The sequence below is a fragment of the Scyliorhinus torazame genome, chromosome 13 (assembly GCF_047496885.1).
Source record: "Scyliorhinus torazame isolate Kashiwa2021f chromosome 13, sScyTor2.1, whole genome shotgun sequence".
In the NCBI taxonomy this organism is placed as follows: Eukaryota; Metazoa; Chordata; class Chondrichthyes; order Carcharhiniformes; family Scyliorhinidae; genus Scyliorhinus; species Scyliorhinus torazame.
The window spans coordinates 7,031,676-7,052,677 of record NC_092719.1 but is presented as its reverse complement, the minus strand read 5'-3'; the positions used below and the strand labels follow the sequence as shown (position 1 = coordinate 7,052,677).

The following is a 21,002-nucleotide window of genomic DNA, read 5'->3' as shown; positions in this document are numbered from 1 at the left end:
AAGTTGTTCCTCCTTGCGTTATTTTCCAGTGCCTCCAACCTCTCCACAGATCGTTTCTGGTGTGCCTCCTGTAACTCCGACTTCACCACCAGGCCCTGTATGTCGTTTTCATTCTCTGCTGCTTTCGCCTTCACGACCCGAAGCTCCTGCTCCTGGGTCTTTTGTTCCTCTTTCAGCCCTTCAATCGCCTGTAATATCGGGGCCAACAGCTCTTTCTTCATTTCCTTTTTTATCTCCTCCACGCAGCGTTTCAAAAACTCTTGTTGTTCAGGGCCCCATATGAAACTGCCACCTTCCGACGCCATCTTGGTTTCTGCTTGCCTTCCTTGCCGTTGTTCCAAAGGATCCGCTGCAATCCGGCCACTTTCCTCTCCTTTTTCCATCCGTGTCCAGGGGGAACACCCTTCTGGTTTACCGCACGGTGTTTTCAGCCGTTAAAATTGCCGTTGGGGCTCCTATCAAGAGCCCAAAAGTCCGTTTCACAGGGAGCTGCCGAAATGTGCGACTCAGCTGGTCATCGCCGCACCCGGAAGTCATTAAAATCACTTTAACACCTACAGAAGCTGCCTTTGTGCTCTGTCCGAAGCGTGCGGGCGTGTCATGTATGTTGGGCGCCAGTGTGTGTGTGAGGGGTGGTCTTACGTCGGCCTCAGGTGAGTCTGCCCCCTTCCCCCTGGGCCGCGCTCACCATCCCCCCGGGCAGAGGACGGGACCGTGCGCTGCAGTGTCACAGCCGCATGCAGGGATGGTCTGGGTGGATGGTGGTACTGTGGCCATGGGTCAGACATCGTCCAACGATGTGGAGCCAGGAGCTCATCGCAGGGCGGGTTGTCATCATCCTCCATGGCCTGCAATAGACACGCTTCCACCGGCGCCCTTGAGAGCCCGGCCATCGTGCCGCAGGTGGATCTGCAATGGAGGGGTGGTGTGCATGCGGGTGGGGTGGGTGTGGTTGGGGGGGGTGGTGAGGGTGCTGAATGGGTGGATGGGTGGGGGGGGGTGAGGGTGTTCGGGTGTTGCCATGATGTGCGGTATGTGGCCATACTACCCGATTCCCACGCCCATCTAGTCAGTGAAGCGGGCGGCTATCAGTCTGTCCCGTGCCCGCTGGCCCAGCCGGTAACGGTGGACAGCCACCCGCCCATGTCTAGCCCGTCTGCCCTGACTATTGCCCCCATCCCCCTCATCTGGGGAGGACTGCGCCTCTTCCTGCTGCTCCTCCACTCCGCCCTCCTCTGCCTGCGGCACATCGCCCCTCTGCTGGGCTATGTTGTGCAGGACGCAGCACACCACAATGATGCGGCCGACCCTATCTGACCGATACTGGAGGGCGCCCCCAGAGATGTCCAGGCACCTGAAACGCATTTTGAGCACGCCAATGCACCTCTCTATCACACCCCTTGTCGCTGCATGGGCATCATTGGAGCTGTTCTCCGCGTCATTCTGTGGCCGCCGTATAGGCGTCATCAGCCACGACCGCAACGGCTAACCCCCCGCCCAGCAACCAGCCCCTCAGTCGGGGGTGGCGTCCCTCATGCATGCCGGGGATGTAAGACCTCGACAACACTTATGAGTCATGCACACTTCCTGGGTAACGGGCGCAGACGTGCAGAATAATCATGCGGTGATCGCAGATCACCTGGATGTTCATGGAATAGGTCCCCTTCCTATTGGTGAACACGGCCCTGTTATCTGCAGCTCGCCGCACGGCGACGTGCATCCCATCGATCGCACCCTGGACCATGGGAAACATGGCCATGGCAGAGAAGCCCACGGCTCGGGCAACCAGGCTGGCCCTCACCCCCCCGTACCCGGCACTCATCCCCCCGTCCCCAGCAATCATCCCCCCATACCCGGCACTCACCCCCCCCCCCCCCCCCCCCCCCCGGCACTCATCCCCCCGTACCCGGCACTCATCCCCCCGTCCCCGGCACTCACCCCCCCGAACCAGGCACTCACCCCCCCCCCGGCCCCGGGACTCACCCCCCCCCCCCCCGGCACTCACCCCCCCCGTCCCCGGCACTCATCCCCCCATCCCCGGCACTCACCCCCCCCCGTCCCCGGCACTCACCCCCCCCGTCCCCGGCACTCACCCCCCCATACCCGGAACACACCTGTCCCCGTCCCCGGCACTCACCCCCCCCCCCCCCGGCACTCAACCCTCCGTCCCCGGCACTCACCCCCCCATCCCCAGCATTCATCCCCGCATACCCGGCACTCGCCCCTCTGTCCCCGGCACTCACCACCCCCCCCCGTCCCCGGCACCCATCCCCCCCTCCCCCCCCGGCACCCATCCCCCCATCCCCGGCACTCACCTCGCCCGTCCCCGGCATTCTTCCCCGCATACCCGGCACTCACCCCCCCGTACCTGGCACTCACCCCCCCCCCCCCCGGCACCCATCCCCCCCCCCCGGCACTCACCCCCCCCCCCGTCCCCGACACTCACCCCCCCGTCCCCAGCACTCATCCCCCCGTCCCCGGCACCCACCCCCCCCCCCCCGTCCCCGGCACTCACCCCCCCCCCGTCCCCGGCACTCACCCCCCCCCCCCGTGCCTGGCATTCACCCCCCCGTCCCCGGCACCCATCCCCCCCCCCGGCACCCATCCCCCCGTCCCCGGCACTCACCCCCCCCCCGTCCCCGACACTCACCCCCCCGTCCCCAGCACTCATCCCCCCGTACCCGGCACTCACCCCCCCGTCCCCGGCACTCACCCCCCCCCGTCCCCGGCACTCACCCCCCCCCCCCCCGTGCCTGGCATTCACCCCCCCGTCCCCGGCACCCATTCCCCCCCCCCCCCGGCACCCATCCCCCCGTCCCCGGCACTCACCCCCCCCCCGTCCCCGGCACCCATCCCCCCGTCCCCAGCACTCACACCCCGTCCCCGGCACTCACCACCCCCCATCCCTGGCACTCACCCCCCCCCCCCGGCACTCACCCCCCCGTCCCTGCCACTCACCCCCCCCCCCCAACTCACCCCTCCTCCCCCCGTCCCTGGGATTCAACCCCCCCGTCCCCAGCACTCACCCCCCCGTTCCCGGCACTAATCTCCCCCCCCGTCCCCGGCACTCACCCCCCCCCCCGGCACCCATCCCCCCGTCCCCGGCACTCATCCCCCCATACCCAGCACCCATCGCCCCGTCCCCGGCACCCATCGCCCCGTCCCCGGCACCCATCGCCCCGTCCCCGGCACCCATCGCCCCATCCCCGGCACTCATCCCCCCCCCCGGCACCCATCGCCCCGTCCCCGGCACCCATCGCCCCATCCCCGGCACTCATCCCCCCCCCCCCGGCACACATCGCCCCGTCCCCGGCACTCATCCCCCCATCCCCAGCACTCACCCCCCCGTCCCCGGCACTCACCCCCCCCGTCCCCGGCACTCATCCCCCCGTCCCTGGCACTCACCCCCCCGTCCCCGTCCCCAACTCACCCCCTCCCCCCCCCGTCCCTGGGATTCACACCCCCCCCCCCCCCGTCCCCAGCACTCACCCCCCCCGTTCCCGGCACTAACCTCACCCCCGTCCCCGGCACTCACTCCCCCATCCCCGGCACTCACTCCCCCGTCCCCAGCAGTCAACCCCCCCCCCCCCCCCGTCCCTGGCACTGACCCCCCCTGTCCCCGGCACTCACCCCTCCATCCCCGGCACTCACCTCCCCATCACCGGCACTCACCAACCCCCCGTCCCCGGCACTCACCACCCCGTCCCTGGCACTCACCCCCCGTCCCCGGCACTCCCCCGATGTCCACCCCACCCCACCCCACCCCCCCTCCGCCGCACACACACCTACACCTCTCCCCCACACAGACAGACTGCCGCCACGCCATCACCTCTCCTGCGGCCACCCCCCAGGCCGTGACCGACCTCCGCGCTGGACGGCGTTAGCCATCAGCGCTGGTTGACGCCATTAAAAAGGTGTTTTGATTTACGCCGACGTGACCCGTGGACTTTGGCCCATCCGGCCGGGAGAATATGGGCAGTCCCGGAGTCCATTGTCTCGCTCCCGCCCCTGCCATTCTCCGAGGCGGGCGGCGCGATTGACGCCCCGCCGACTTTTCACCCTTCGGAGAATTCGGCGGGCGGCGGGGGCGGGATTTATGCCGACCCCCAGCGATTCTCCGACCCGGCGGGGGGTCGGAGAATCCCCCCCCATGATCTGTAGTCTAAAGAGTCATCAGTAATCAAGCAGATGTATAAAGTCTGGAAATGAAATTGTGGAGCAGCTGCAGGGGTTATCGATGTCGCTGTGTAAAGTTAATGAAACATAATTGTTGACTAAATTCAGGAGAAATGTCAGCGAGTAAGATTTTGTTTTAAGACCCACAGCCCAAACCCCCTAAAAACGCATGTTGATATGGAAGAACTAGTGGGTGGGTTCAAAACAGAGACATACTGTAAAACCACAAAATCAACAGGATTCCACTACAGGTAATTGCATTTGGTAAATTTATTCTGTCTTTTCAAGCAGCAATTGACAGGGAGGGGGGATGATGATTACTTTGAACTGGAAGAATTCTCTGAAGAGTTTCCATCCCTTTAAGAAGACAAGGTGCAGTATCAAGGAGACACAGTAGGGGTGTGGTCCTCATCGTGATGCAGTCTTCAGCCTGTAGATGTGGGGTCACTATGTCACTATGATGGGGGTGTACTACAGACCTCCCAACGGCCCACGGGAAGTTGAGGAACAGATATGTAGGCAGATTCTGGATAGATGTAGAAAAAGTAGGGTTGTTGTAGTGGGTTCCTCCTATTGACTGGAAATCCCTTAGGGCTCGGGGTCCGGATGGTGAGGAATTTGTTAAGTGTGTCCAAGAATGTTTTTTGGAACAATATGTGGATAGTCCGGCTAGAGAGGGGTCTACATTGAACCTAGTACTAGGGAACAAGCCTGGCCAGGTCATCAACGTTGTAGTGGGAGAACATGTGGCGAACGGTGACCACAATTCCGTAAGCTTTCGGATACGCGTGGAAAAGGACGAGTGTTGGCCTGAGGTTAAGGTGCTAAATTGCTAACTACAACCAGATTAGGCAGGATTTGGAGGCTGTTTGGGAGTGGCTGTTTGAGGGTTAATCCACATTTGGCATGTGGGAGTCTTTTAAGGAGCAGGACAGGCGTGTGCCGGTAAAAAGGAAGGACAGGAAAGGCAGGATTTGGGAACCATGGATGACCAGGGAAATTGAGAATATTATCAAAAGGAAAAAAGATGCATACGTGAGGTACAGGCAACTAAAACTAGATAAAGCACTTGAGGAATACAAGGAAAGCGGAAAAGATCTCAAGCAGAAAGTTAGGAGGGCAAAAAGAGGGTCACGAAATGTCCTTGGCAGACTGGATTAAGGATCAAGAGGGTAGCTAGAGAAAGAGTTGGCCCACTCAAGGACAAAGGAGGGAAGTTATGTATAGAACCAGAGGAAGTAGGTGAGGTCCTTAATGAGCAGTTTGCATCAGTATTCACGAATGAGAGGGACATGCTGATTGGTGGTGTCTCAGAGGGATGTGTAAACACTTTAGAATAGGTTATTATTACAAGGGAGGATATGTTAGGTGTGTTAAAAAGCATTAAGGTAGACAAATCCCCAGGGCCAGGTGGCATCTATCCCAGATTACTGAGGGAGGCAAGAGATGAGATCGCTGGGCCTCTGACGGAAATCTTTGTGTCCTCATTGGCCACAGGTGAGGCCCCAGAGGATTGGAGGATAGCCAATGTTGTACCGTTATTTATGAAAGGTTGCAAGGATAATCTGGTAATTATAGGCCAATGAGCTTGACGTCAGTCGTAGTGAAATTGTTGGAAAAGATTATCAGGGATAGGATCTATGCACATTTGGAAGTGAATGGTCTTATTAACAATATGGTTTTGTACGAGGGAGGTCATGTCTCACTAATTTGATTGAGTTTTTTGAGGAGGTGACAAAAATGATTGACAAGTGAAAGCCTGTGGATGTTGTCTACATGGACTTTAGTAAAGCATTTGATAAGGTCCCTCGGGGGGGGGGGGGGTTATTGTTTGTAAGGGAGAAAAATTGTGTTAAAAAACTTTAATAAATATATTTTTTTAAAAAAAGATAAGGTCCCTCATGGCAGGTTGGTGCAAAATATTAGATCACATGGGGTCAGGGGTGAACTAGCTGAATGGATCCAGAAGTGGCTTTGCCATAGCATGGTGATTAGCACAATTGCTTCACAACTCCAGGGTCCCAGGTTCGATTCCCGGCTTGGGTCACTGTCTGTGCGGAGTCTGCACGTTCTCCTCATGTGTGCGTGGGTTTCCTCCGGGTGCTCCGGTTTCCTCCCACTGTCCAAAGATGTGCGGGTTAGGTGGATTGGCCATGGTAAATTGCCCTTAGTGTCCAAAATTGCCCTTAGAGTTGGGTGGGGTTACTGGGTTATGGGGATAGAGTGGAGGTGTTGGCCTTGGGTAGGGTTCTCTTTCCAAGAGCTAGTGCAGACTCGATGGGCCGAATGACCTCCTTCTGCACTGTATATTCTATGAAATCTATGAAATCTGTAAGACAGAGGGTAGCAGTGGAAGGATGTTTGCCCGAATGCAGGTTTGTAACTAGTGGTGTTCCGCAGGGATCAGTTCTGGGATCTCTGCTCTTTGTAATATATATAAATGACTTGGAAAAAAACGTAGCGGGTCTGATTAGTAAGTTTGCGGATGATACTAAGATCACAGGAGTTGCAGATAGTGATGAAGATTGTCAGAGAAGACAACAGGATATAGATAGGCTGCAAAATTGGGCAGAAAAATGGCAGATGGAATTTAACACGGAAAAATGCAAGGTGATTCATTTTAGTCGATCCAATTCAGGTGGGAGCTATAAAATAAATCAGGAGCATAGAGACACAGAGAGATCTAGGTGAGCAGGTCCACAGATCCTTAAAAGTGGCAGCACAGGTGGAAATGGTGGTAAAGAAAGCATATGGCATGCTTGCCTTCATAGGACGGGGTATAGACTATAAAAGCTCAAACATTATGTTACAATTATATAGAACGTTGGTTAGGCCACATTTGGAATACTGTGTCCAATTCTGGTCACTGCACTGTGGTAGTAGAGGTATTACGGTACCTGGTAATGCTGGAACACCATTGGTAGAAATTGTATGCTTCCTATTGGTCAAGCTGGATGGTAGCTCCGCCCTGCTAGGCGGGGTATAAGAGCCCGTGCTGCCCCAGCAGCCTTCATTCTGTACCTGAGCTGCTGGGGGAAACACCTAGCTTATTAAAGCCTTCAGTTGGACTACAACCTCGCTTTAGTGGTCATTGATCGTGCATCACGTACTACCAGAAGGACGTGGGGGCTTTGGAGAGAGTACAGAAAAGGTTTACCAGGATGTTGCCTGGTATGGAGGGTATTAGCTATGAGGAGAGATTGAATAAACTGGGATTGTTCTCCCTAGAGAGACGGAGGCTGAGGGGCGACCTGATAGAAGTTTATAAAATTATGAGCGGTATAGATAGGGTGAACAGTTGGAGGCTATTTCCCAGGGCGAAAATGACAATTACAAGGGGGCACAAATTCAAGGTGAGGGGTGATAGGTTCAATTGAGAATGTGCGGAGGACGTTTTTTACACAGAGGGTGGTGGTGGCCTGGAATGCACGGCCACGTGAGGTGGTTGAGGCAGACACGTTAGCGACCTTTAAGACTTATCTGGATAGACACATGAACAGACGGGGTATAGAAGGATACAGGCGGTTGGTCTAGATAGGACACGTGATCGGTGCAGGCTGGGAGGGCCGAAGGGCCTGTTCCTTTGCTGTTTTGTTCTTTGTGATTTAATGGTGGTTTCTTCCCGATGTTCCATCAGTTTATGGATGCACAATGGGTTTCACCTCTTTTTCTAAAGTGGGTGGCCCCAGTTCCCCTTTTAAAAATCAGCAGCAGATACCTGGGGACACCGCCACCTGGAGGTTCCCCTCCGAGTCACTCACCGCCCCGACTTGGAAATATACTGGCCGTTCCTTCACTGTCGCTGGGGCAAAACCCTGGAACTCCCTCCCTAACTGCACAGTGGGTGTACCTACACCTGAAGGACTGCAGCGGTTCAAGAAGGTAGCTCATCACCACCTACTGAAGGGCAACTGGGGATGGGCAATAAATGCCGGCCTGACCAGCGACGCCCACATCCCGTAAATTTTTTTTAAAAAAATTAGTAAGAATGATCATGAATTCTCTCATGTCTCTCTCTCTCTCTCTCTTGCTTCTTTAGAAGTATTTAAACTTGGGTTCTTCAGTCAGTGTTCCCTAAAATAAATAGGGTAAAATAATGCCAATTGGAAAATGTAAACAAGATAGGTTCAAATAATTAATGTTAAGAAAAGATTATAATATCTCCATATCCTGATGATTAAAGGTTCCATCTCCTGCTTTGATCTCTTAACACTCAAAATGGCTAGTAGAGACTTTGTCTACAATGGGCACGATCTAATGGCCTCGTCCCAGCCAACTCGAAACATTACAAGGCCGGTAAATCTTGCGAGAGGCCTCCAACGAGATCTCGCGCTGCCTTGCGATCTGGATCACGCCCTCAATAAATCCAGATTAGTTAAACTCGTTAAATATGTTCGTGCCAGAGTTACCCAAGGCGCGGGACCTAACTCCTCGCCTCGGAGTCCCTGGTTTCCACAAACGTGGAACAGGTGTACGAGTACTTTGGGAGAGTCTCACAGGCGATCAGGGGCCCCCAGGAGGTCGGGCTCTGGCAGGGCGGTACCCTGGTAGTCCCGATGCCACCCTAACATCACGGCCCTTCCAGCCTGGCACCCTGGCAGTGCCAGGTGGGCACCCTAACAATGCCATGATGCACAGGTGTCATCTTGTCCATGTTGGGGAACGGGCCCCGAGGTGCCCTACCTTTATGGAGTGGGGCATGGGGAGCTTGAGGACCCCCTAATTGGTAGGTTGGGGTGTTGGAGCGGGGTCCGGAGGTTACGGTGCGGGGTCCAGAGATTGGGGCAGCGTTTAAAAAAGGCGCCCCGATCTCCTCCTGCACTGATGAGCTGAGCCGAAGTGCAGCGTCAGTGGGGAGTTCCTCGCCAATGCCCATAAATGAAGCAGAGTCCCGTTCAATAGTGGGATCATTCTCAGCGCTCCAATGCCGGGAAACACCCCGCTGAACATACCCGGAACAGGATTTGTTTCACTTCCATTTATTCGCGTTCAATATCTCACCTGGTTCTCAGGATGACGTATTTCTGTGACTGCTAAACCCAACCTTCTCTAATATCGTTTTCCTTCAGGTTTGATTTTACTCGCACAATCACACGTGTATGCGTATACACACACACGGTCACACACATGTATACACACAAACATGCTAACAGACGTAAACAGAACAGTGAAAGCCTTCCTCAATGGCTCATCGTGTAATAGACACATCTCTATATAGACTCAAGGCAAAAAAAGAAAATTGTTTCCCTTCCACTTGTCGGAAAATGAAAGGCGCTTTGGTCCTTTTGTCATTTTTGAATACCTATAAATCTTCTGGGGGGGGGGTAAGAGGGCTTGTGTTCACTAATGTCGTTACCCTGCTGTCTCTCTTTTCATGGGGCATTATCTCCCCTTTGTGCTCAACCATCTGGGAGGGGTGTGGGCGGGCAGGGGTAACTGATGGGATTCTCCTTGTGAAATGAAATGAAAATGAAAATCGCTTATTGTCACAAGTAGGCTTCAAATTAAGTTACTGTGAAAAGCCCCTAGTCGCCAAATTCCGGCGCCTGTTCGGGGAGGCTGGTACGGGTTATTAGTAACAGTTAAGTTCTTGCTACAGGACATTTATAAACACATGGTATGATTGCACACCAGTCATCTTTCAGATAGATTTTGGGCCCCACACCTCAGGAAGAACATACTGGCACTGGAGCGGGTCCAGCGGAGATTCACACGGATGATCCCAGGAATGGTAGGCCTAACATACGATGAACGTCTGAGGATGCTGGGATTATATTCATTGGAGTTTAGGAGGTTGAGGGGAGATCTAATAGAAACTTACAAGATAATGAATGGCTTAGATAGGGTGGATGTAGGGAAGTTGTTTCCATTAGCAGGGGAGACTAGGACCCGGGGGCACAGCCTTAGAATAAAAGGGAGTCACTTTAGAACAGAGACGAGGAGAAATTTCTTCAGCCAGAGAGTGGTGGGTCTGTGGAATTCATTGCCACAGAGGGCGGTGGAGGCCGGGACGTTGAGTGTCTTTAAGACAGAAGTTGATAAATTCTTGATTTCTCGAGGAATTAAGGGCTATGGAGAGAGAACGGGTAAATAGAGTTGAAATCAGCCATGATTGAATGGTGGAGTGGATTCGATGGGCTGAATGGCCTTACTTCCACTCCTATGTCTTATCGTCTAACAATTACTTTGTCAGCCGAACCAACTGTCCACCTTTCTTCCAAGTCCAAATTCCGAGCACTTCTGTTGGGAAGACAAGATCGAGCTTCACCAAACAATTTTGCTCTAGAATGATCAGAGTATATTTCCATGTTCTCTGGCTATTATCTGCTCAATAGAGAACAACACTGCATGACGGATAGCTGCTTTATTTTCAGTTCTTTAAAAAAATTTTTTTTAATTCCTAATTCATTTTTCACAATTAAGGGACAATTTATTATGGCCAATGCGCCCACCCTGCACATCTTTCGGTTGTGGGGACGAAACCCACGCAGACACGGGGAGAATGTGCAAACTCCTCACGGTCAGCGACCCAGAGCCGGAATCGAACCTGGGACCTCGGCGCCGTGAGGCAGCAATGCTAACCACTGCGCCACCACGCTGCCCCCTTATTTTCAGTTCTGACTATTGTACTGAGAGCAAGCCGTTTACCAGTTTTGGAAATTTGCGTTTCTGCCCAATCCTGATTCCGTTAATGAAATATGAGTGATGGCCTTGTTTGGGGTTTCTTTGCAGCTGAGAGCTTGGTGTCGTCGCATCAACAGCTGTGGATAAACTGCTCTTTGCAACAGGAAATTCAGTTTCCGATAGATGGGTGTCTATTGGCAAAGGAGAAAAAGAGTTGGACATAGTTGCTGAGCATTCACTGAAATCATTGCACCTCTAATCATGTACTGGCATGTGGCTTTATTTCCGAAGATGTTGAAGAAGGTCACTTTAACCTTATATAACTCATTAGTACACAGGCATGGATCACCATGTACAGTGTTCATTCAACATCATGCCATCAACGTGACATTGATGAAATGCTGAAGGTTCAGTTCAAAACAAAAGCAATTTGATGTGATGATTCACATTATTGAACTTCTTTTAATTGGAGGTTATACTTGCCCAAGTCGTTCAAGTACAGCTCCAACATTGGCGCCTCCCCAACAAGGTGGAAAATTGCCCAATTTTTCCCAGTACACCAAAATCAGGGCAGTGGAGAAAGGAATAATCAATAACAACGTCATATGATACTCACCAGAAACCTGCTCACCAATTTAGCTGCTTTGACGATTATTTGACTCCACGGACGCAAAGTCTCATAGTGAGCGCGCGCATGCCCTTTGGGCAGGGTGGCACACTGGCACTGCCAACCTGGCAGTGCCACTGCCAGTGTCCCAGGCTGGCAGTGCCATGGTGGCACCAGCAGTGTCAGTGTGCCACTCTGCCCAAAGGGCATTCACCTTGGGGCCTAAGATCCCCTTGGGAAATGCCCATGATGGGTATAGAGGGTTATGGGCCAAGTGCGGGCAACTGGGACTAGCTTAATGGTAAAAACTGGGCGGCATGGACTGGTTGGGCCGAAGGGCCTGTTTCCATGCTGTAAACTTCTATGATTCTATGAGTGTCGTTCCGTTTGGCTCCCGTTTGAGGAATCTGGAACTGAACGGTTCTCGCCCGAGGTCTCCGAGGCGAGGGAGATAGATCCCACACCTCGGTTAACTCGGGAATCTGCACATTAAAGTGAGACTAGCTGTCTCGCTCTAATATGCAGATTTGCTAGACACTGGCCCATCGCAGCATCCAACATGATCTTGCGAGGCGTTGTGAGCTGGGTAGATCCCAGGAGCAGGGTCTCCCCGCTTTTATTGGCCACACTGCGCCGTGGCAAGCTGCTTTTTGGGTGCAACGTGACCATTAAACCGTGCCCTACAACTCACTGTATCCTAAACATGGACAAAAGAACTGAATTCCAGAGGTGGAAGTGATTGCCCTTGACATCAAGGCAGCATTGGCCAAATGTGACATCAAGGTGCCTTCTTTAACCTTAATAGGGTCATGGAGGAATCTCTCCAATGGTAAAAGTTGCTCAGAGCCATGTTCTAGGACCAACTATGGTAAGCTGCTTCACCAATGACTCTCCCTCCATTATAAGGTCAGTAGTCAGTTGTCAGTTCTATTCTCAGTTCCTCAGATAATGAAACTTTACGTGCCAACATGCAGTGAGCTCTGAATCGCACCTAATCTTGAGTAAATAAGTGGCAAGTAACATTTGTACCGTACAAGTTCTTGAAGTCATCTCCAACAAGCAAGTTTAACTACCTCTCCACGGTATTACCAATGTTGAATCTCCTCATCATCAACATCCTGGGGGTTGCCATGGACCAGAAACTCTATTGAACCAGCCATGTAAATGCCCTGGCTGCTTGAGCAGATCAGACACTCAATATCGGTGCCACGTGGCTCACCTTCTACTCCCCAGAGATTCCTTAGTAGCTCAAAGATAGGCATGTGATAAGATACTCTCCACTTCTCTGGATGGTGGCGGCTAAATCAATAGTCAAATAATAATTACCATATCTAGGACCAAGTACTTCATCAACTGCCCAAAGTATACTCTCCCCCCCCCGCCCCCCCCCCCCCCCACCTGCAGTGTTCACTATCTCCCATTCTGACTTAGACATGCATACAGTACCTGCATTATCATTGGATCAAAATTCCTGAATGTCCTCCCTAACAGCATTGTGGGAGTACCTGCAGCACATGGGCTCACAATTTCTCTCTGGGATTAGGTGCACAGAGATGGGAGAATTCCAGGCTCTGTGTAGCTGATCTTTAAAAATGGCCATCCACTGTTGGGATTTTTATGTGGGCGGGGGAGGGGGGGGGGGGGCATGTGCCGCATTGGAAGCCAATGCAAATCGAGATTGCTGGGTGTGGGGGTGGGCTGTGCGGAAGACCTGCCCCTGTGCTCCAGAACTTGGTTTAAGGTATTTTTAAAAAATAAATCAAAAAACATCCCTTACAACTCTCACCTCCACAAACTCCCCATGCACCATCCATACCAATCTACCCCCCCCCCACCCACACACCCACCATGGCCTCTCATAACCCTGATGCCAACCCATGCCCATCTACCCACCACCTCGGCCCCCTACATCCCCATGGTCATTTATTTCCCCATGCCAACTTAGTGACAACTGGTGAAAACCCATGCCTCCCAGCTACCACCCTTTCTCCCTCCATGCCAACTGACCTGGTATAATTTGACAGTTCTTTGACAGTTCCTCGACAACTTGATCAATCTTTGACAACTTTGACAGTTCCTTTAAAGTTGCATAGATTTTGACAGCTTGAATGTTCATTGACAACTTGACAGTTTTGTGACAGCTTTGACAGTTCCTTGACAGCTTGTTGATAGCTTCAACAGTTCCAATTAGTTTATGTACTCGTTATGCACAATCATGTTTACTCTTAACAATCATAAAGGATGCCTTACCTCTCTAATAGATGTCCCAGTAACGATATCTAAAGGAGTACCTTATGTCTCCAAAGGGGTAACCCAGCTATCCAAATAAATCATCATGTGCAGGCTTCCTCTTACCTCGTCTAATTTACACGCTCCAGGTTTCATACTCCTGACCAACCAAAATCCCACATCACTGGAGGCAGCTGGTGATTTAAATGGCTAGCTGTCTCTAAGAATTCACATGCGCGAATCCCAGCCAGTAATTAGTCCTACCTCCTCAAAAATAGGAAATACTGTGTTTGGGGCAGAATTAGAATATCCATCTATTTCCAGGATTTTGGTCACAGCAGAGACCCACACTGCCCGAGCGAAAACCAGGGTCATGGGGTCTATCAGCTCAAGAAGGTGGCTCAGCATTCACTTCTCAAAGGCGACTAGTGATGCTGACCTTGTCAGCAATACCTCTCTTCCCAATAATAACACTGGAGGACAATCAATCGAGAGAGGTCTTTAAAATGTTAGTAGGTACAGCTAATGTAAATGTATACAGAGAGTATATGATTGACATTATAATTACAGAGTAAGTGAAAACAAGGACAAGAATAGGAAGCCTTCAACGAGACTAGAAATTAGAAGAATTGTATAGTGCCATCAAAAAGCAATTATCTGCTTTAAAAGAGAGCCTGACTAATATCTCAGCACAAAGACAAAGTACAGTATGGCAGATGCTGGAAATCTGAAATCTGCCTCATACGTGCTGAGGAACAAGGTTGACATTTACGTGGATAAGTATAACTTAGCAGAATCTGCTGGTAACACTTCCAACCAAAGGTTGTTGAATTAAAGCCCCACTCCAGGACATGAACTAGACTGACGTTGTGTACACTAGTTAGGATAAGATATTAAATCGAGGACCAATCTATTTTGGTGAGCTCAGAGGGATGTTATGATATGAAGACTATCAGATAGTCCTCCTCGTGTTGCAATCACTGTTCCTCGTACAGTTCGATGGCACTAGATTAATGGTCATTGCTGTTTGTGCGTTAGATGGTTGCACCATCTACTTTTCTGCACTGCTATTAACACTCATTACATATGGAGAAATTTGATACACGTATTGGAGATGTTTTTCACAAGGGCACCTCTTCCTTTACACCTTAAAGATAATCAAATATTCCAAACAGTCTCGGTTTTCATGTCCGACTGAGTCTATATGAGCTTCAGCTGCAGAATGCAGCTAATCACTGTTGAATAATCCATGCCTGTTGTAATGTGGGATTGAAATCCTGGAGTTTTTGATTGATTAACTTAGAGTGTCAGTGACAGATTCTGCTGGAGATTTGTCATCCTGGAGGTTTTGCCTGTGGCTGCTCACTTACCTCAACAGATTCAATTGGACAGTCCATAATATTGCAAATTGTACATGGTGTGTTCAAAGATTGAATTGAATGGCCTTATCTCATTTAGCTCTGTCATGTCTTTCCTATTAAACAGTATGGTTTGGATAAGCTAACACTTCCTAGGTTGTGTTTACCATCTATTCTTTTGTGATATGTCTATTAAAATGTCTCCAATTTTGTTGGGTTCTGTTTTTCACCCAATTTCCTTGATTAAAAATTCTTCTCAGAAAGTCGTGTCAGCTGGTCGCGTACCATTCCGCAGTCACCAATGGTTGCTGCATCATAGTCAATCTTCATGCGCGAACCTCAAAAGTGTTTGTGGTTCCTGAAACTGAGTGCGATCCATGGGAGCCAAGGATTTAGGAGCCAATAAGCCCCTCGAGCCTGATTTGCCAACCATGACAAACATGGCTGGTCTGTTGTGGTCTTGGCTCCACTTTGCCGTCTACCTACCCCCATAACTCTCGACTCTCTTGTCTATCAAAATTCTGCCTTGAATAAATTCGATGACCCAGTGTCCAGGGCTCTCTGGGGAAGGATCCATCTCCTCAACGCCCAACTATCCAGACTTCGCGACTCTCAGCTGGATAAATACCAATCTGAGAATCAGCCTGACTATCCCATTAAAAGCTTGGCAACACAAGAGAGGAGTTAACAACTCCATCCATTAGTCTAACCCAGTTTAATTCACTCAGCAGAGAGAGACAATAGAAACTGAGAAGTGCCTGGATTCATCATCAAAACAAACAAGGTAAATGTGGGAAATTTGAAATAGAGTTCGTCAGAAGGTTGGTTGGCATCTCAGAGAGAAAGACGAGCGGTTTCAGGTATCAGAAAGTGTATCTTCCTGTTTTGCATGGTTGGCCATGGGTTGGCATTGGAGGTCCAAATTTCTAGCGTTCCTGATGTCATATGAGTGTCCCTTCAAGAAAGATTTTGTTTGACCACATGGCTTGTAGCATGGCTTCAGTGATGTCATTTGTGGGTGGAGCTGGGCTGTCAGGTGAGAGGGGGCTTAGTGTTTTGGGTTTCAGTTTTGGTTTGTTGCTTTCGGATTCAGAAGAGGAGCAGTGTTTCCCTGTTTTCTCTTTTTATTTTAAAGCTGTGCCAGGGAACTGAAAACGCATTGCGTGGGGCAAACTGCCTTGGTAACTTTAAAGATAGAGCTGTTTTCCAGAAGGAGTTTTGAATCTGCTGGTTGGAGGCTGGATCTCAGGGAAAGGACCAGTCCCATTCAAGTGAGAATACGGTGTGCTGGGCCGCGCCCTTGTAAGGGTTTTGGTTTATTGGATTTTGTATTGAATTGGAACAGCTACGAAGGGAGATCCATTGAAAGCTATATACATAAATTACTGTAGCTGTTATGTGTTTTTCCATGTTTGGAATTGATACCAAATTCTTGATAAGCATTTTAGATATGTTAACTACATTCTTAGAATAAACTTTTAAAAAATAAAAGTGCCGAGGAAGTCTGATGAATCACAGCTGAAGTGAAGGCTCTTGTGCTCATCCTAGCCACATTCAACATCAAAGTTATCGGTCAGGTGAGCTTCATAATGCACTTTGGAGTTTCTAAACCCTGGCCCATAATACTGAGAAACAAAATCCATTCCGTTCCAAGCTTTGCTGTGGGGGAATTAACAGAGAAACTTTGAAATGTTGCTGGTATATCAGCATCACTCTGGTAAATGGTGCACATGGTGGTGTATCATTGGCACTTGCACTTTCAGACAGTAAGCTAATCTGCGTGAAGATCGGGGGGGATGGGGAGGTGGAGTTGGAGGGGGATTGTCAAGGAAACAGATTCTTTGGTTGCCTGGTACGTCTGCGTTGATTAATTGTTTAATTCCAAGTCTGGTTGAATCCAAGAAAATAACATTCTGGGACACTGCCAAAAGTCAGGAAGTAAAATGCTTGTCACTCTTCAATCATACTAACATGCAAGGCTAGGGAGACCTTTCCGAATATTGATGGGGAAGGTAATTAAGTTTAATGAAGAACTTGAAACTGTTTTGATTTCTCGCTGTTGCAGCGTTCTGCATTGTTAACCTGTTCCCAGCACCTGATTGATAAGTTTTGATTTTTACATTCAAAAGTATGAACCTTGTATGATTCTCATGTAAAGTAGCTTAAATGTGTCCCACAATGTTAGGTGTCAAACTGTGCCTGCTTGAGGAAACATAACAGCTACTAAGGATTTGAGAGGGAGAGATATGTATCCCAAAAATATCCCAAAGAACATCGCCGTTGCATTGACTATCATTTGCCGCAGAATTCCAACATGGATCCTGCCAAAGTTCTTACAGGCAGGAAAAGAACATACAATCTTTGGGAGTTGCGGTGTTCTTTGTGTTGTTAAATTCAGGATGGTTGGCATAGTGTTTACAAAGACCATAAAATAGCTTTAACTTGAACAAAGCTATAAATTTATTAACATTACTAATTTGGATTCAACATGTACTCCTCGATCATAAACATATAATCTACGCGCATCTACTACTAATCTCTACACTATACCATTAACTATGACCTGCTCTCACTCACACTATCTTTCCTTCAGTCTGCTCTCTAGCCCTCTCCTCAACCTCTCCTCCCTGATGTGGAGGAGGTTCTCCAAGGCGGCCTTCAGGACCCGCGACAACGCAGAATCGCCGAGCAGAAACTTATAGCCAAGTTCCGCACACATGAGTGCGGCCTCAACCGGGACCTGGGATTCATGTCACATTACATTCATCCCCCACCATCTGGCCTGCAAAATCCTACCAACTGTCCTGGCTTGAGACAATTCACACCTCTTTAACCTGGGGTTACCCCATCTCTGGATCTGTAAAGATTTAATCACCTGCTAATGCTCGCATTCCTAGCATTGTTTGGCATCTTTGAATTTGTCCATATATGTGTTTCTGGAACAGACCTCTTCATTCACCTGAGGAAGGAGCAGCGCTCCGAAAGCTAGTGACATCGAAACAAACCTGTTGGACTTTAACCTGGTGTTGTAAGACTTCGTACTGTGCTCTCCTCCCTGAGGCTTAGCATCAATGTCTTATATACCTGTACATCTAGCTCCCTCTAGTGGTTGAATTATACATTTCATTAACCCTTGCAATTCTTACATTTATAATAAAACCAGAGTAGTAAAGAGGTGCATTTGAACTTCTTGAATACGAAGGGAACAATGGTGGTATTTGATGAACCATGGTTGGGAAAGGGGCGGTGGTTAGTGATGGTGAGTGGATGGGGAATGATTAATCTCCTGCCTTCAAAAGTGGTTGGTAAGTGCTGAGATGCAAAGGAGGCCCACTTCGGTCCATTCCAAAATAAATTGGTGGCCCCCTCATCTTTGGGGTACAGGCCTCAACTTCATCCCAAATGCCCATGAGAGCCTTTCTGGGATAAGTAGACTTTATACATGAATGAGGATTTGGGAGGACTTCACACATGGTCTGGGCCCTCTTACATTGATGGTCTTGTGGAGCTCTGAAAGAAAATTTGCTCATAAAGTATGATTTTAGGCTTTTACTAACCGTGTGTCATGAGGTTATTTTGTGCCTCTTGCTCAGTGCGGACATAGTGATAGGAACTCATGCATTCGGACATTTCCCTATCTGCTGTGTGCGCAGTCCTTCGGCTTGCCAGCTCTGCACGAGCTATGAACAATGCCACAGGAGGATATCCGCTAATGTAAGATGAACTGATTTAGTATTGCCAGAGATATCTAAAGCAGTGAGTGTTGAGTCACACTGTGTTGAGGAGCAGAGCTCCAGAGATGCTTAATGCATTGTGACTCAGTGGGTAGTGCTCCTGTCTCTCAGTCTGAAGGTTGTGGATTTCAGTCCCCTCCAAAGATTTGAGCACAAGGCTGACAGTCTAGGCAGAAGTGAGGAAATTTAAAAATAGAATTCATGGGATGCGGGCATTCATTGTCTGGACCAGAATTTATTCACCATCCCTAATTGCCCTGGAACGGAGTGGCTTGCTGGGCCAATTCAGAGTCAACCACGTTGCTGTGGGTCTGGAGTCACGTCTAGGCCAGACCAAGTAAGGACGGCAGATTTCTTTCCCTAAAGAGCATTGGTGAACCAGATGGCCTTTTACGATGATCGACAATGTTTTTGCGATCATCCTTAGACTTTTAATTCCAGATTTGTTATTTTTGGATTCAAATCTCACCATCTGCCATGGTGGGATTCCAACCCAGGTCTCCCTGGATTACCAGTCCAATGACATTATGCCGCTACCTTCCTGCACTTTTTCAGGGCGGTACATTAACTGAAGGGCCTTGTTTGCTCCCCTCAGGTAGACCTGAAGGATCATGAGGCACCGTTGCATAGAAGACCATGTGAGGTATCGCTAGTGCTCCTGTTCAATATTTGTCCCTTAATCAGCTTCACTAAAACAGATTATCTGGTCATTACCACTGTTATATTTGTGGAAGCTTGCTGTTGTTAGGGGCATAACTGTTTAAATAACAGAAGTGAAACTTGAAACAACTGCCCTCACCTTTGTGCTTGCAATTTGTACAGAATGAGGAGAGGTTTATCAATCCAGAAATGATGTCCCTGACTTCTTGAGATGATTTTATAGTAAAGTAAATATTTATTAAGAAATAGGAAACCTAATCAACTAAAATAGAATTGTACTTAAGTAAGACAATGGTTTCACGCATTAACAATACTTTAAAACTATTACCATCAATTTTAATTTAATTAACTTCAAATCTAACCTTTCCCGTTGGTTCAGGAACACCTTAGAGACTTTAAGATCTATAAAAGTCCAGTTACCGTTAGCACACAGCACCTTTAATTGTCTCATAGGGTTCTCTCTGAGGTTAACAACCGTTGACTTTTTAGTTCTGGCTTAGTTTGTATTGCCTTCTGGGAGTTTGACCAGTGATTCCTGCTGTCTTGTGAGATCCAAAACCGCTCCTTTCAAAGGTTTCAGTATCTCCTTAAATATGTTCTCTCCCTTTCACCTCCCCCATTGTCTCACTCAGTCTCTTAGAACGGCTAGCTCCCAGGATTAATTAGAATCATAGCATTAACTTCATCTCTTTCCTTTAGCTTTTAGGATTTAAAAGAAAATTAAATGTACTTTACCCGCACTTTACCTACGGCACCTTCCTTTCACACCTTGCATATCTTCCCCTTTGACTCGCAACAGCCCATTCAAATCTATTCCTGTTCTATAACCCTCCTTATGAAATGACCTTGGCTAAGTTTCTGTTTGAAACCCTGGTAGACACATTACCATATCGGCCTACATATTAGGTTCACTCAGTCACTCTCTCCCTTGCTTCAATTAACTCCCTCGTACCTCAACAGTGTAAAAATATGACCAAGAATATTAACAACAGAAAATATTACAATTTCTCGGGTTTTCCTGACAGGCTTTCTTGACACTGTGCACTTGCCCGAGTCCTGGAGCCCTGGAGTTGAAACTCGTCATCCTATTGTATGAGGGAGCAGGCTGGCAGGCCATATTCCTGTGTTCCTCTGTTCTTGTGTGCATATTGACCGTCTCCTTTCCTACACTACAACACTGACTACATTTCAAAAGTGTTTCATCGTTTTTGGCATTCTGAGATTGCTACGTAAATGTATGTCTTTCTTTTTTAACGATAAGATTAACGAGTGGGACGGATGTTTCAAAAATTATGCAGCGATTATTGATTATTCCAGGACTTTCAAGTGGATAGAGAGAGACTTTTATCAGCAGGAAGAGACCCAGGACAGATTCCACCACATTTAAAGATCTGATTGTAGTCCCGAGGGGAAGATGTGAAAATCACCCTCCGTGATGGTACAAAATGAATCAGTGAGGTTCTTGGCCATGATCTGCAGGGTTGGGCAACAGGAGAAAGGTGAACCGAGATGATCAGTCTTTTCTTTGGAAAAGCCAGTTCCCGAACCTTCAGGATGTCAAAAGGGTCACAAGGAATAGCACGTCCTTTACAGTGCACAAGGAGACTATTTGGC

At 49.4% G+C, this 21,002-nt stretch overlaps 1 protein-coding gene across 1 annotated transcript in view; it reads left to right on the top strand.

Moving 5' to 3' along the window:
• The window catches only part of LOC140387825 (calcium/calmodulin-dependent protein kinase type 1D-like), a 331,474-nt gene that overhangs the window by 29,997 nt on the left and 280,475 nt on the right, over positions 1 to 21,002 (top strand). The window lies entirely within an intron of this gene.